General features: G+C 42.8%; 1 protein-coding gene across 1 annotated transcript in view; it reads left to right on the top strand.

The window, feature by feature from the left end:
- Positions 1 to 1,805: 1,805 nt before the first annotated feature.
- The window catches only part of fhl3a (four and a half LIM domains 3a), a 31,711-nt gene continuing 16,626 nt past the window's right edge, over positions 1,806 to 16,890 (top strand). Inside the window, exon 1 of the mRNA XM_030072942.1 lies at positions 1,806 to 2,055. The gene's annotated coding sequence lies outside the window, so the exon portion shown is untranslated. The remainder of the gene's footprint in view (positions 2,056 to 16,890) is intronic.

Below are 16,890 nucleotides of genomic sequence, written 5' to 3'. Positions count from 1 at the left end.
ATCCACCATGTAGGGCGGCGCTTGTGTCAACACCACAGCTAGGCACAACGTTGATTAACGCTTTCTGACTCAGATGATCAGCTGAAACGCCTCCATGTGGGACAAACAACAGCTGGTTGCATTCGTAGCCAGAGTCGCCCCCACTTGATGAGTCATTTAAAAATTAAATAACACAACTGTAAAAAGAGATGAAAGGAGAATAAAATATATTTAATAGGGGAAGTGAAATTTAAGCACGCACCAGAACAAATGGTTCCTGTTGGGCAATGCCAGGGTTTAAAGGCAACCCAAGTTCACTTGAGAGAGCAAAATGAACTAAGGGGTGCGCCTAATGTTGAAATTTGTATCTTAATTTATTTCTTTATTGAAGTTGCTGACCACCAATGTTTTAAGTTGATGTTCAATAACTTTAAATTTGATTTTCATGCCCAAAAAAGTAAATGTGTTCAGCATCCCTGCGCAGAATTTAATTCTTGTAAGGGTGGAAAAGCTTCCTAAAGAGCATTTAGACTATGAGACGCCATGGGAAACTTATTTAAAAACTGAAACTAAAACTCTAAACATTTGACGTCGCTTAGTCAGTCTTTGAGCCTGGGTGACACATCACATTGATGAAATAGGGGAAACTTTGAGATATATGAAGTATTTTTGAATTTAACATTAGTTGACAATAAATGTTACTGAAGAGTTAAATGAAAAAAAAAAAAAAAAAAAAAACTACAGTTTGTAAAGGAAACAAAATCATTGCAGGCTTTATGTAGCTGTGGTCACTCAAAAATCCATCACATGGTCAAAAGACTTGGCCAACACTCAGTATTTAATCATATTAACTGATATGTCAGCAAGTTATTACTGATATATAATGTAGACATTGTTAGGTAGGAATGGTGGATCTGAAACAGTGTACACCGTAAATATAAAAGGATGTAACTGTATTCAAAGTCACTGAATACAAACATATTACAGTTTACTTTACTTTTTCCTAAATAAAAAAAAAAAAAAGAGAAAGAAATTCAGATTCTCATGGAACATTTGAAGATGATATCTGGGAATACTTTTTAAAGTGAAAGCCTCAGAGGCCATTTAAATAGTGGCAGGTGTTCTGCATCCTCAAAACATGTGGCAGAGATGAATATTGTGTTTATATGCAAACATGAAAGCTGAAATTTGTAACTGGGACCAGATCAGGAAAAAGAAAAAAAAAAAAAAAAAAAAAAAAAGTAATTCTGAAAGCAATCACAATGCATTCCTGTCTTGGGATAATCCCTTCGATCAACCTTTCTGACTGCAATTTAGATGAGGTAAGAAGCCGCATCTGAAAAACAGGCACTAACATCTCTTTGTGCAAACCCTGATCTAGGATATAGAGCAGCTGCTGCACATTGGCCTCATTTACTCATAGACGTCGGGTTAGCTGAGGCTGGATTTTCTGTGAAATGTGGCCAACAGTCCTCTATCAAGGTTTAAGAAGAATAGAATTGGCCTATCACTTATCCAGTATACACAATGTAGTCAGCAATAAATTATGGAGTTAATTCCACAGAGGCGTGTAGGCATCAGACTAAAGCAGAAATAGCCCCAGCGGTTAATTTATCACTGGGAGAGAGAGAGAGGGCCTAGCCGGGAGCTCCCATCCCATCCAGACCCACCAGCGCATGGACTCCTCTCTGCTCTTGTTTGAAGTCGTTGGAGAGAGGGAGGGAGGATTTTTTTTTTTTTTTTTTTTTTTAGGGGGGGAGGCGGGATCTTGTGACTCACCAGCAACTTCCTCAGTAGTAGGACAAAAGTAGCCGGTAGGCTGTATCAGTCCTCGGCAGAGAGGTTTGACTAACAGTGAAAAGGGATCAGAAAAGTTTTACAGCTGGCGACGCTCCTCAGCCACTGGAGTAGCGACCTGTGAACTGGTGGCAGCGCTGATCGGACACAGAGAGAGAGAGAGTGAGAGAGAGAGAGGAGAGGGAGAGAGAGAGGGAGAGGGAGAGAGAGAGAGAGAGAGGGAGGAGAGCCACGACTTTCAGGTTGCAAAGGTGCCTTCAGCTGCAGACATTACTTCTGGTAGGAGTGACATCTTTCTTACACTTTCTCTCGCTCCTTCTTTATCCTTCTTTGCTCCCTTCTTCGGCTCTGGTGGGGTTTCTCCAGAAAAAAAAAAAAAGGAAGCACTTGCACTCTTTGACCTCATGTGTAGCGAAACGATGGGGAAACGTTGCTGTGGTTTATTTGGTCACATGAGGTCTATTCCAGATGTCAATTTAAGCATCACAGCGGTGATAGTTGATCCAACAAAAGTCTGTGCTGCTCATTAAAATAATACCAATTATGTGAGGGGCTGGAAATGAATACAGATTGTGGCTGGGGTTATAAATGAAAAAAAAAAAAAAAAAAAAAATTGGGCAGAAGTAGCTTTGGATTTGTTAACTTTATTAGTTAAGTTGGACACTTTGAACGTATTGATTAATTACAGGGCAGCTATTTGTAAGACAGTCTGTCAAGGAGAGAGGTGGTCCTTTAGAGCAAATTCATCCCAAAAGCAACACATTAAAATTCAAAAAATAAATAAATCAGTATTTAAAAACAAAAAAACATATATTTTACATTTGATTTTGACAGGAGTTATATTTATTATATTATTATCATTGTTTAACGTGTAAATCAGAGTTATTCTGCAATCTTGGGGAATTTTGAGAGTTTTTAAATCTCTCATTCAGTGTTAACCGTAAAGATTAAAGGAAATAATGGGCATGGCAAGATGACAAGTCTTAATATTTCACACCTTAGTCAAACACATGCCCCGGGAAAGGGCTGGAGAGAAAAACAGGGACTGCTTCCTGTGACAAGTGAGGGAGTCTGGAAATTTTCTCTGTCTCTCGTTTTTTTTTTTTTTTTTTAACTTGTTTCTTTGCTTACGCCTCAGTCTTCCACATTTTTTTTCACTGTCTCACACCTGCACACACTTGTCTGCCGTCCCTCTCTTTGAAACACACACAGACACACACACACACACACACACACACACACACACACACGTTTGCACACAGACAGAGCAAAGCACGAAAACAGTGCTCCAGTGGAAGAATAATGCTGTATTGGATTGTGTGACCCATTGAACTGTGTTGTTGAGTAAAGAACAGCTGTGACAGAGTCTCCGAGCTGAGTGGTATGTCATGGCCTCAGAGAGCAAAGTCCCTCAGGCTAAACTCTTCTTCACTTCAGCAACAGGAAGCGGGATGTGGCAGCGTGTGTCTGGGATGGGTGTGTCTGGGGTGCAGCTTCTGGGTTTGTTTAGGGCATGCATCACCGACACGGCTCATAGTAATTCAATCAGTAGAGACTAATTTCAACGAACAAAATGAGGCTTTGCTGAAAGAAAAAAAGCTCATTAATTAACATGAGGAGATTCTGGGGAAAGGCTCTTGTGGATGGTGATGATGATCATGATGGCAGTAAGGATTTGCCCCTGTGTGACCCACCGGAGCCTTTACATTGGTGGTGGTGGCGAGGTGGTGTGACGCATGAATGAACTGCAGCTGAAATGACAGCATGGACACAGGATGAATGAGCTGTATATGCAGAGATTATGATTGGTGCTCTGGATGATGGACACTGACGGGCGGATGAGCTGATAGGCTGTCTTAGAAAGTATCCTAAAAGGGAGTTAAAAGGAGTAGAAAAAAAAATGAATGAATGAACCCGTGGGAAAAGCTGACATAGGATACAAAGAGCCTGCCGAAAATAAGACAGCCCCTCACTGGCTAGTGTAGTGAGTGAGCCCGAGAGGACAGTGCAGGTCGTCTCCTGGTTGAACTGTAATTAAACTACATTAGTAGTTTAATAGCCTTCTCACCTGTTGCATCACTGGCATGTCTGTCTAGTACATTAAGCTACACTTTGGGAAAGGATACAGCGTGGCTAAAAAAAAGAAAATCTGGATTCAAATCAAATTTTCTCACCATTTTTGTTGTTGTTGTATTCGAGAATATTGCTCTTTTGAATAATTGTACGGTTGGGGAGGATGGAGACGTGTTCTCACCTATAGTTCCTGCTCTAGACGGCGGTGTCTTGTCTTCTAGTGCAAAGGACTTTGAATGGCATCTGTAGAGAGCACCCGACTTGGCGCTCAAATGCCCAAACACAATATGTCAGAAACAGGGGCAGTGAATTTACTGTCAGGTTTTATTTAGGCTCTTTAAAACATGTGAAAGCTATATACAATTTAGGGGGAGAGGATGATTCCCCTGAGGATGGCGATAATCCCAATAAACTCTCTAATTCAGGCTCTGAATCACTTGAGTAACCTCTCACTCCTAGAATTGGAGCTAAATCAAATCCCATAGCCTGGATTTGATCCTCAGCTCTTGTAGTTGGCAGTAGTTAAACGAATTTGCATCTGTAGCACAGCCTCAGCTCGGTCTGAATTAAATTTAAAGGTCAAATTGAAAAAGTGTGAGGAAGCCTTGGTTCATTACAGCTGCAGATTACAGTGAATATAAAGTTTATTTGTGTACAGTAGATTTCTGTAGAAGCTGTAGATCCTTGGCTCTGCAACAACAACAACAACAATAACAACAACAAAAATATTCTACAGAGCCCATCTTTCCTGGCCTTTACCACAGAACTTCCACCTATGAAGAATTTAGACTCTGAGGCATCACGCTGTGCTTTCACAAACTGGCATTTTATTTTTTGCACAAACTGTTTGTCACAGTAACAAGCACAAACAGTCCCGCAGCAGTCAGAAGCCAGTCATTCTGTCTTATTTAGCATCTGAGAATTTTGCCTTGCAGAGCTCATGGGCCGTGCAGTGTATTTGTTTGCTTTTTTTTTTTTTTTTTCCTCTTCCCACTCCCTCCTCTCTTTCATTCAGTTCAGTGCTGCAGCGACACAGCTCCAGCTAGCCTTGACCACGGTCACATTCCTTAGAGGTCTCAGTGTTTTCCAAAGGTTAGCCCTTCGTGGTGTTTGGACCATAGCCAGCTCCAAACTACATTGAGCCTGTAGTTAAATGACTTGGTCGGACTGGTTGTGGCTGGGTGTTTTAAAGGTTGGCATCTTTTGAAACCAGGCCAACGATAATGATGGAGAGTCAGCGGTCAAGTGCTTGCAGGTGGTTAGGGAGCGAATTTTAGATTTGTGTCGGGGCAGTTCTGTTTTGACGTCGCACAGCTTTATCTCTGCCTCTTGTTGCTGTTGCAGAAGACACCGCATACTGTTTGTATTGTTTTCCCATTTTTTTTTCCCGTCAGGTTGTGTCTAAGGAATTCAGACCATAGGCTCATTTCTAAATTTCTGCTCATTTCTAATGCTTTTTGGATGACAGCTCATGTCTATTCTCCAGTGTAGCCCACATCTAATACCAATTAGATGTCAACAAGACACACATGCAGAACAACAATAAGAGAAGATGTCATGTCCGTTTTTGTACTTGCACTTTTCCTAAATGATTTGAATACATTTGGATTGCAGTATGCGGCTAATTCACTTTCTTTCAGCTGTTGGGTCTTATTGTCCTCCTCAGTGAATCAGGCCAAAATTGTCTCAGATGAATAATGTACATTTTACATGTTGTTATGGCAGTGCTGCCAAACTGTGATCTGAACATTCAAATAAAAAATGTAATGTATTTCACATCTTGGGATTCAATTTTATATTACACGTTCGAAAAAAAAAAATGTGTGACTCCATGCAGCTTTTAATAAGCACCAGTTCTCTCTCACATGAATGAAAAAAATCAAAATCAGGCTCGGGTCACACAGGTTGAGTGTGAATGTTGTCTTTTATAGATTTGGGAGAAATAACAGTGAAGCTGTTTTTTGTTCTTATTGCATATGTGCAGATGCTCATAATGTATTTGTGATTTTATATTTAAATCACACCGTATGTTTAGGCTGCAGCCTCGCACGTCCTTCTGTTTTTCCTTCACTTGGTCAGCAGCCGCCTCTTCAATAGGCTGCGGGGGCGCATGACTGGCCGCAGGAGTGTGTCTGCATTCCCTGAATGGGGGGAAGTGACCTCAGGTTTCCTGCGTGGTGATGGCCAGGTGCTGTGGTGTTATTATGAGGGGCACAAGGCTTCCTCCATGGACGCTTTGTTGGTAAACGTCTGAAACCTGATCCTTTGAGTCAGGGCCCCCGTGGGAGGTAATGTGCCTCCCTCACATCTCAGTCATTCTGTTTCTTTCTCTCTCTCTCCCTTTCCCTCCCTCTGTACATGCTGCCCAGGCATTCACATGGTATGAGATTGTATATTAAGGGAACATAAACTTTCTTTAGGCAACAATGGCGACTAAAAGGTATCTCACTCTGTGCTAATGGGGCAATTACATTCCTCTAGGTGCACAATTACAGGTCTATACCTAGCAGTTATCTGCTATTCTCAAAGGAAATGCTGCTTTCCAAGGAAATGCTAAATTGCATGGACCAAATTGCAAATACTTCATAACTACACACTTACTACTTTAATACAAGTAATTGCATGTTTTATAAAAGAATGAGGCCATGCATTACCTCACTCTGTCTGTCACTTGCTCTGCTCTAGTTTGCCTTGCCCTTCTTTTCCTCTGCATTTGATTATTACTCACACTGCCATTCAGGGCAGTCCCACGTAAACACTGTACCTTACGTTACCAAGTTTCCTTTGCACCAGGTCTCACATGAAACAGATGTTGTTTGGGTGCCCAAATCCTGTCGATTCACCACATCATCATCACCCCCGTGGTCATGTTCTGAACTTCTGCTGAGGAAGGGTGTGAGTCAGCCGTGACTGTTTCCCTGCACCCTCGCCTCAAGGGAGAAGATGGAGGTCATGCTCCAGCAGAAGTGTATAGCACATACAGTTAATCAGAGCTGATGAAAGGAATGCTATGATGCAACTCATACAACATCTCCTCCTCCATCATGTGCCTAACCTCCCAGTGATCGTTCTGGGTAACATAATCTCTGATAAACCTGCCTGACTGTCCCTAGATGTGTTTCACCTCAGCTATGGGAGCAGCGATTCTCTCCTTTGCCCAAACATGCATGCATCTTTCTCGAATTGCTCAATATAACAGTTTGCTCAATACATTGGCACCCATAAAGGATCTTATGTCAGGTAAACAGCACATTTCTACATGGTGAATGAATGGAAGCTCATAAATAAAGATGACAGCGGGGTATAATTTGTCCGCGAAATGGGCCTCCAAAACCAACTTAGCAAGTCACATCAAGCAGCACTCAGAGGGGGAGAAGTAGAGGGAGGGCAGTAGGCACAAATTGTAAGTCTGCAGACAAATTGCAGTGGTTTTTTTTACAACTGGTAATGTGATGTGTATTATGAATTCATATATAAAGTAATGGCTATGTCGGGCTGTGGCTAATGGCTAAATCATAGGATAACCTATGGTTAACAGCGCCACTTGAGGAGAAAAATGTGGGGCAAGGAGAATTTCTCCAGCACATGGGGTGTGTAATTTCAACCTGTCACAGCGCTAAGAGAGATGAGACATTAAAAAGCCAAGGATTACACTTCATACTGTAACACCACATCTTCTACTTGTGGAAAAGAGAGTGTTATGGAAAAATCTTTTGATCTCTTCCTGGGCAGCCTCTTTATTGAGGCCATCACTGGTCCACAGACCACCTCGCATGGCTTCTGTTGGAAGTGGTGCAGTATTGAATTGCTAATATGGAGAAGCAAAACTTTGACAGTGAAAACCATAAAACGTGGATTTCTCTTATTATAGATAAGTGGAGGCTTTTAATACTAGACCTTTGGGGCTCACTGCACACCCCCTTAATGTTCTGAATTAGTAATCAACCATTAAGTGAATTCTGAGTAAGCGTACAAACACTCATCCGCTTGCATGAAATGAACAGGCGTCTTTGCATGGGAGTAGTAGCGTCGTCATCCTGCCCTTATTTGGTTGTTCTTGCATACCAGGCACACTAGCTTAATTGGACAATACTTTGAGGCCATGTGGCATGCAGTCCTTAACCACACAGTGATACACAGCAGGCCTCAAACAAGGCAACAATGCCCAGGGCTCAAACTGGCACCTTTCAAAACACTGTAAACCACAGCGAGAATGGGCTGTTAAAGTATTTCTCCACAGCAACATGCAAGCACGACTCTCTCTTCATAACAGATATGTCTTAGAGAGACAATTTAGCCTTGGCCTTGTATACGTTGCTTGTTCCACCATGCCGCTATCACTGCCTTCACCCCCGACTGCTGTGGTAGTTGTGTCTTTATATGGCTAATTACCTTACCCAGCTGACAGAATGCGTTATTGCTGATTGCTTCCCAAACACTTAATGAGGTCGGCCACCACATCTGCAAAGAATGAGTCTAAATGACTGAAGTCATGGCAGATGAGGTGTAGTCATAAGAGTGTGGGTGTATGGCAGCGTGCCTGTGTGTATGTGTGTGCATGCACATGTTTATTGCTCAAGCAAGCGTGCATTTGTGTTTTTGGGGTTTTTCCTCTGCCTTGTACAAATGACTTCCCAGGATGACCCAAAAGGACATGACTCGCTGGACTCCATGAAAAGCTGTTACTTGTCCAGATTAGATATATATGTTTTCTGCTCTCTGATAAATGTACGAGTGTTTATTTAGAGGGCAGCTGTGAGCGAGAGCGTTCCCCTCGTAGAGTAAACACTGGCAAAATCCCTGCTCTGCATGATTAAACTGGTGAGTGATCAAGAATGCGACTCTTATCGAGAATCTCTTACACTTTCCCCCTCTCCCCTTCTTTTGTCTTTCTCTGTGCATCTGTAGCTCTCTAGTTTAACACACACACCCACGCACACACACACCTCACCTTCTCAGTTTCTTCTCTATAGCTCTAGTGAAGAGATAATAGTCTCTTCAAAGGAGACAGGCTGAGAAAGGCCAGATGTCTCACATGCACCGAGGTGTGGATTTGTGTCAGTTCCTAAACCATAAATCGAAGCGTATATGACAGTCACCCCTCTGCAATGTACACAGAGGAGAGTGTACTTGGCAACGCTTGGGCACAGGTTGGCACTGATTGTAAAGGATGTCAGGACGGAAGGTCAGAGTTCAATGTTGCCCTGAAGAGGAAGGAGGAGTGGGACCGGATGATTTCTGGCCCTCTACACCTCTCTGCGTTGTCTCACCTTCATGGGACGCTAGATGGCCGTCATACGGTGCCTTTGAGAAACCATAAATGGGAGAAAGTGTCCTTGGTGTGGCTATAAAAGGACGTCAGCTCCTCGATGGGAAGATGACGGTGATTTATGACAGGGACGAGTAACAGAGCGCCAAGGAGGGATTTCTTGGCTTTGTCCTCAATAGGAGTGAAGACGGAGCATGAAGAGATGAGATGAGGAGAGGAGTGGCCCAAGCAACCACTATTGCTTGTAGGCATATCTGTCAATGAGCTGTCACAGAAAGGCTTAATCTGAGACAAATGCAAGTCCTTACTGTGTACAGTTTGCTCTGTGCGTACCACCTCTCTTTGACTCCAACATGGAGAGGTTTGTATTATTCTCCAGAAATTCCAGTGACTTTTTACCCCTACCACAACAAGAGAAAGAACATGCTGTGACTCTCCAGTAAAAGTAATTCCAGACTCACAATCACCTTATGTCATGAAAGTTCTTGAGACTCGGTGCAGTGAGATCATTAGACTGAGGTGCAACGCTGTTTGACAGAATGTTCACAACCAGCCAATCATATTGAGCTCAGCGTGTTTACAGTTATTGGACATAACTCCGTCCAAAAATAGATCAGAGCATTTACATTCAGCACGCTGAGCAGATGGCTCACAGATTTCCAGTACCCGAGAATGTTGTTGTTGTTGCTGTTGCTGTTGTTATTGTTTTGCATTTACTGTTGTTTAGCATAATCCCCTTTCAATCCAATAGAAAGAAAAATAGTTTCTGTGCCTGCAAAGAAATGTTTTTGATTCTGTCAATCACAACATCCTGTTGCCCTTTTTCTAATTGTATTAAAGAAGCAACAGACATGCGGGATATGTAATCATCAGCGTAGAAGTACGATATCACCTGATACTCAGCAAACCATTAAATACCCCTCTTGGCATTTACGACTAGAGGAGCAACAATGGCGGCCCTCAACTAACCGCTGAACCTGACCGTGGCCAGCAAGATTTAGACAACCTTTGGTCAGGGTGCAACTTAAATCTTAACAGCTGTTACTACTTTGTTTGGATTTTACCCCCAAGATGCTCTATTCTTAGAAGCCTTCAGTCATGCGTGGATTTCACTTTTTGAAGGTAGTCATGTACTTTAGACATAGTGTGGTGTATTTGTGTCAGGAGTTCACGCTGTGTAGTTCTCCCTCTTCTCTGCAATTGTGTGTAGGGAAGAAGAATCACCTCTGTGATCTTGGAGAAATAGCGTGCCAGGTATGGACTCTCTTACCTCGTTTAACTCAGCACAAAACTGTATTTTCTCCATTCCTCTCAAGAGTCTGGCAAACATCACTAAGTTGTTTGTTCTTTACTTTTCCTAAGGTTCACCATACGTTAGCAATTCGGTTGGTGCTTTAATGGATCTAAACATCCAGCTTCAAACAGAACCACATCCAATGCTGGCAGTGGAAATTAGATCAATGGGTAAAATGGGGGCCAGACAGTGAGCAAAGCACAGCATAGGGCCAATGACACTAGCAGCATGACTTCACTGTGGAAGTATTCAGCCCCCCTCAACAGCCCCCATCCCTCATCCCATCACCCACTTTCTCAGTGCTGGTAAGTGGAAACTGTTTAAGGTTTAATGATTTCTGAAAAAAAAAAAAAAAAAGAATGGAAGAAAAGAGCAGCTCATAGTATAAGATGTCAGCATGCAAGATCATGGTCGTTGGTCATGCCATGTCATGCTTGTCTCAACTGGACAGGAGTGCAGTGTGTCTGCACAACATTTAATATATGCCAAGTTTGTGCCATTTAGCTTTTAACCACCATCTACTCTGTATAGTGCCAGTGGATCCCACTAGTCCACTAATGAAGGAGGGGCCATATATTCTGCTAATTTACACCATGTGTGACATACATTTACTTTCACTTGATCGATGAACAGGCTGTGGAGCCTTGATGAGAACCTTGTGCCTTTGACTAGCTTCACGCTGTCTTTGTTAGTGTCTGTTGTCTGTTCAGTGCTGTTCCCGAAATCGTGCAAGCCAAGAATAACCCTATATAGTAAAGAGGAGCAGGTAAAAAAAAACAAAATGGGGTCGGACAAGAGTGGGGGGATTGTGGTTAATAGATTGAAAGAGATAGACAGGCCTGCTTGGGAAGCAACATAATTCAGCCACACTATCAGTGTTTACCAAAGCACCTGTGCTCACGTTGTCTCTTCATTTAACAACTGGAGCTGGGACTTTGCATTTTATCACTTGTAATGAATTAGGTGGGGAAGATGAATGGTGTTTTGCATGGCTGCATGATAAAGAGATCCCAGTGTGTGACAGTGGGAGATAAGGACCTGACGGATTGCAGCTCCCTTCTGGCAAAGTCGTGAAACTAGCAATAGGATTTCTGAACTTGCGGCGCTTCGCGACTCAATTGAACCGCACACCAATCCATGGAGATCTACCATCTACCAAGGCCACTGCTGTGATTTCCAATGATATCGATACTAATCTGTTTCAGGTCACTACATGTTTTACAGCCTGCCACTCCCTCTTTCTTCTGCTGTGAATTTGTTAACAAGGCCCGCTCATGGCGATGTTACTGCAAGATCAAACTCATCTATTCTGGCAAAGTGGGTGGATGAGAAGGTCCAAAAAGAATGTGTCAGCCATCCACCAGAATATCCAATGACAACAAATAAACTCTGAGCGGAATGGTGCAAAGTGTGTAAATGAACTAAGGCCTGTGGTCTGAGACTGGACTGGAGGACAACAGAGAGAGAAAAGGGTGGCTGGGTGGGCGGGAGAGTGGGGGAGAGGGGGAATGGAGGGTGGAAGCAGTCTTGGGCATGGCAGCATGATTTATGGACACCTTTTGAAGTGAGCTCATTCCAGCCACACGGCCTGCCTGCCGCATTTCAGAGCTGGGGCGTTCTCCTGGCGGTACAGCAAGGGGGGGAAAAAAAAACGACCCTCAGGTCACTGACCTCCACTGGTGCACCACTCATATATGCACTTCCTGATTTTGTGGCAATTCATCAGCGTGTGTTTGGCCTCCTCCATGCAAAAATGAGCTGCCAAGGCATCCAATGGACACGTGACTTTCTCCTCAGTAACCCATTTGAAGGTCAACGAAAACAGACAAAATGAGAAAAAGGAAAAGGGGAGAAGGAAAAGGAGGTGGTCCCTTTTTAAGGAGCCCATGGGGATCATAAAAATTGGGTCAAGGGAAATATCATCTGACACAATCCAACTAGTTTTCCTTTTTTCTTTCATTATGCTGAAGTATCAGGGCAATTTTTTTCAGGAGTGGAGTCTCGATCGATTTTTACCATCTATTGCAGTTTAAATGCTTCTCCCCAATAGTCTCACTAATGATGACATCATTTTTAAGGAGTAAAGCATCCATCCAGTGGTCTACCAGTGAGGATAAGGCAGTCCGATTGGCAGTATTCAGTCCTAGTGTGTCAGTCTGGTGTGAATTCATCATTCACTCAGTGTGTTTAGATTGTTGTTACCAAGATCTTGCCACTTAGTTTTAAAATCATTTCCTAAATACATCAAAATCATGGATCTTATCAGCTTCATTTATGTGAGCAGAAAAGCCAAGGATTGCGAATATGAGCAGTAATTACACTCAACGGGAAGTCCCCACAAAGAGACTTTAAACAAACTGCTGGTGTGTGTATGCAGCTGCTCACTGTGTCTTCTCTTCCTGCACAAGTCACCCATTGTCCCCCTAGATTGGCTGCTGTGTTTATTTTTTGTTTGAGCCCTCTGTCTTCCCTCAGCTTTGCATCGTTCAGGGCCGTGTGCATGTGGGTGTGCATTTGTCTATATATGTGTGTGAGTACTTGTGCTTGCATGGCTGAGGGCTATATTTTTCCTTGAGACTGTTTGTGTGTGTGTGTGCATATGTGTGTGACCATCTCTCTGAGATGTCCCAGAGATGTCTGGGGGAACAGGAAGAAGCTCAGTGTGTGTTCATATTGAGTTGGACTCCTCATTGTTGTCGACCCCACACTGGTTAAAGGGGTCATCGTCCAGCAGGAAATGAACCCACTTTTGGTCTCACAGCAAATACCAGACTAAAGGAAGAAGACATTATGTTTTTACGACAGGAAAATGGTGAACGGAGATGTATCAGAAAGGTCAACCCACATTATCGCATCTATATTTAGATCATCAGATTTGCAGGGAGGAAATTCACTGTGAAGCGGTTTTGAATACAAAATTCTGGATTCTGGATGCATTTGTGAATTCTCCACTTCATTGCAGACAAGTTTGGCTTGGTTGCCTGTTTATGCATCATTGACTTTCTTGCAAAGTAGTGAAGTCAGGCTACAATGTCCCGCTCTATAAATAGTCATCCAGTCTAAACTCATCCAGTTTGTGATATTGATCAGGAGCCTGAGTTCCCCAAGGGGTTCAATATTTTTGAAGTGAATTTTGGCATTGCCACAGCATCTCCTGGAGAACGTCGGGTTCTGCCCTAAGTGAACGCTGAGGAGGGTGAAGTGAGGGCTACATGTCACTGCCAAAAGTTTTATGGTCCTGTGGAATGAGGGCACTGTTTACACGTTGCCAGGGAGATGTGCCTGAGCAGGGAAAAAATGGCTGCATATACTGGAAATTACTTTTAACTTATCCATCCCAGTCATTTCACTTTTGGCAGGTTTTCCCCGCTTTTCTGGGCCCATCTAATGTATTTTTCTGTTCCTCACGTATGAACCCAGCTTCTCACGGTTACAGAGCTGAATGGGAAGAGAGGAGGCTCTTAGTGAGAACTGTCTGATTTGTTGCCAGTGTGGAAGTTAATGAATGAATTTGCACTCCATAATTGGGGTTGTTCTCACTTTTGCCATGTTGGAAAACCTCTGCACACAGAGACTTCAGATGTCCACCTGCTTATGACAGCCTGTTGGCTATTCATGCTATGAGATGTAAAGACATATGGTTTAAAAAAAAAAAAAAAAAAAAACCCTTTGGGCGTCAACCCCAAGGTCAGGTGCCATCACTGCAGCCACGAGCTTGCGAGCGTGTGCCTGCGTGTGTTAGGAATAATTGCTAGCAGTTGTGGGTGTGCAGTGCACATTCGTGTGTGGCCATCAGGGCGTGCTTAAATTGCTGAGTGTGCGGCCTCAGAAACCTTAGCCCAGCTCCTTGATGCCTTGGCTAGCTGTGCTGACTCAGCAACATTAGGAGACCACCTGGGAATGACCGGTCTGTAGGAACCATTTTGTCTCTTTTGGTTCAAAGCTAGCCTTGGTTTTTGGCCCCTGTGGGTTACCGATGGCCGTGAACCTTCTGTGTAAATGGCAGTGGTAAGGACAAATGGGAATGTAAATCTGTCAGCGCTGATGCAGTCATTAACATTATGCTTACTATGCTTTCTTAACATTATGGCCTTTACGATTCCTTTTAACCAACCAGGTTTGGAATTTGCATACTATGTAGTTAGTCCTTTTGGTAAGTAGACCTTTGATTGCACTGAAATCAGGAGGGCCTGTTGTTGCATTGTCTGTCACAGGTCAAAGGAAACCAGATGATCTGGAAAGGCAGGGTAAGAGGATGGATGCTATTGGTCACCGCCGGGTAATGGCCTGGGTTCTGAGTAAATAGGCATTTGCATGAGTTTCATACGTTTCGTAATAAGTCATTTGACTAGAGTGTTATTCTCATAGTTGCAATACTGTGTGCTTGTTTGCAGTGTTGCCCTTTTTACTAAGGAGCTGTAATGCTTCAGTCATTACTCATTTCAAAAGTGATAATACTACTATAGCAGTAATTTATCACACTATTCTGTATTTGAATTTTCTGTTACATCTCCAAAAGTGAGGATATTGGAAGCATTGTCATGTAATGCTGATTAAACGAAAGCTTTTTTCAATATGAAGCTTTTACACAATAGAGGATGTAAAGGTGATAAATATGTCAGTCAAGATGTGTATATTTATGCTGAATCTGACTTTATCCCTGTAGTAGTTCCAGTACCTGGGCTGGTTTCATGATTTAAAACAAGAAATCTACATTATAATAAATGCCAAAGACATCTAAACAGACATGAACTGTTGAGTCACAACAAGTTGGATTAAATTAATTTGAATTGTTTGGTTTGTCTGTAAATATTGGAGTGGTAAGTTAAAGTGATTTGAGGACCACCTAGAACGAGGCGAAGATGTGTCCTGCCATTTATGTCCATGCGTTTTAAGAAATCATCAGTAAAGATAGGTGAAAGATGTCAACAGATCATAAATGAAAAGAAAAACAGAGTTGTAGCAGCCAGTTCACCAAGCATTTGTGGATGGAGAGGCTTTTATTGTGGAGCTGTGCTGCTGCTGCTGTTTAGCAGGAACAATTCACACAGCTGACATCCCATCCATGTTACACCAGGTGACAGGCACCCTTCAATCCTGGCTACAGGTGGCTTGTCTGCCCGACTGACTGTTATGGTAATATATCAGTCCTCTGTCTGCTACTGCCTGGTGCAGTTCTTAATAACAATAAGCAGATGCAACAAAGAACATTTATGGCCACTCCAGACACTGAAGGACATATCCATTATGTCGCCTTTCAAACATCATGCCATAGACTGTACCCATGAGAGCATTGGTACTCAGAAAGTATAAATTTATAGGAACAGGAAAAGACGTTCCACACTGAGTGAGCATTGCATTTAGTGAGGTGAGTTTGTACTTCTGCTACAAACGTCTAGCTTGTATCAGAAGCACAAAGCTATGGGAAAAAATTATATTGTCATTTTGCCACTGAATTTATTGCAGTTTATTGCAGGGCTCCTCCTGTTTCCCCTCTGTGGACTGATTGAGTGAAAACATCATCCTCCCCAGATGCTTGCAAACCAAGAACTGAATCAGCCCATTTGCAAGAGAGAGTGCCATGACCTGGCTCCTCAAATCTGAAATGTAAACTGGGCCGGGTTTGACATTTTTAAGTAGACATGTAAGGCGATATCTGCTTTTATTACTTCACTTTTATTCAAACAGTGTGCAGGTTCACAGCGCTCAGCTAAGCTAAACAGCAGCCGATGGTATCAAAATTAAGAAGCACTCTCACTCTGCTGTGACAATAACAGTGGAGGCTTCAGTTTTCAAAGGGATGCCCCATCCCCTGCATCACAGGGTAGATGATGACAATCAGGGTGAGGGGATGACAAGACAGTGACAAGGATGGCCATGTTTGGGCATAAATCTGCCCTGGGAAACTGGGGAGTGAGGGGGGTTCCTGGGATTAAAGGCCATGTTTGTTTGTTCAAAGAGAAATGATACGCTCCGCCTTTCATACAGATATATAGAAGCCTCTGAGCAACCCTACTCAACTTACTCAGTCAGCAGCCACACTAAGGCTCAGAGTGAAACCTCCTGCTGCTGCAACTGTCACCCTGATATTTTTCAGCATGTTTCTTTTTTTCCCCTTTTTACTCACAGAGGTTTGTTCAGTGTGAGTATTTTTCCACAGGCATGAGCTGTTAATTCTTTGCTGAATATTGCGCCTTAATCACACTTCACTTTTAACTCCATTTTATGCATTCCTGAACTTCCTGTCTTCTTTCCACAACTGCCTCGCTTGTATCTTATGATCAGCTAGGATGAAGGTCAAAACTCTTTTTTTTTTCTTTTTTTCATTCTTGCTTGCTTCCATATTTGCTTTCTCTTTTTCACTCTCTTTCTACTTTTCCCTCTGCCATCTAAACATTTACCGGCAAATACCAGCACAGAGAAAGAAAAGACAGCCTTTCCTGCATTCTCCAGGCAATGACTATCCAAAACCTCCACT

The sequence above is a fragment of the Myripristis murdjan genome, chromosome 16 (genome assembly GCF_902150065.1).
Source record: "Myripristis murdjan chromosome 16, fMyrMur1.1, whole genome shotgun sequence".
Lineage (NCBI taxonomy): Eukaryota > Metazoa > Chordata > Actinopteri > Holocentriformes > Holocentridae > Myripristis > Myripristis murdjan.
Note: the sequence above shows the minus strand (reverse complement) of the source record. Positions and strands in the feature narration are given on the sequence as shown.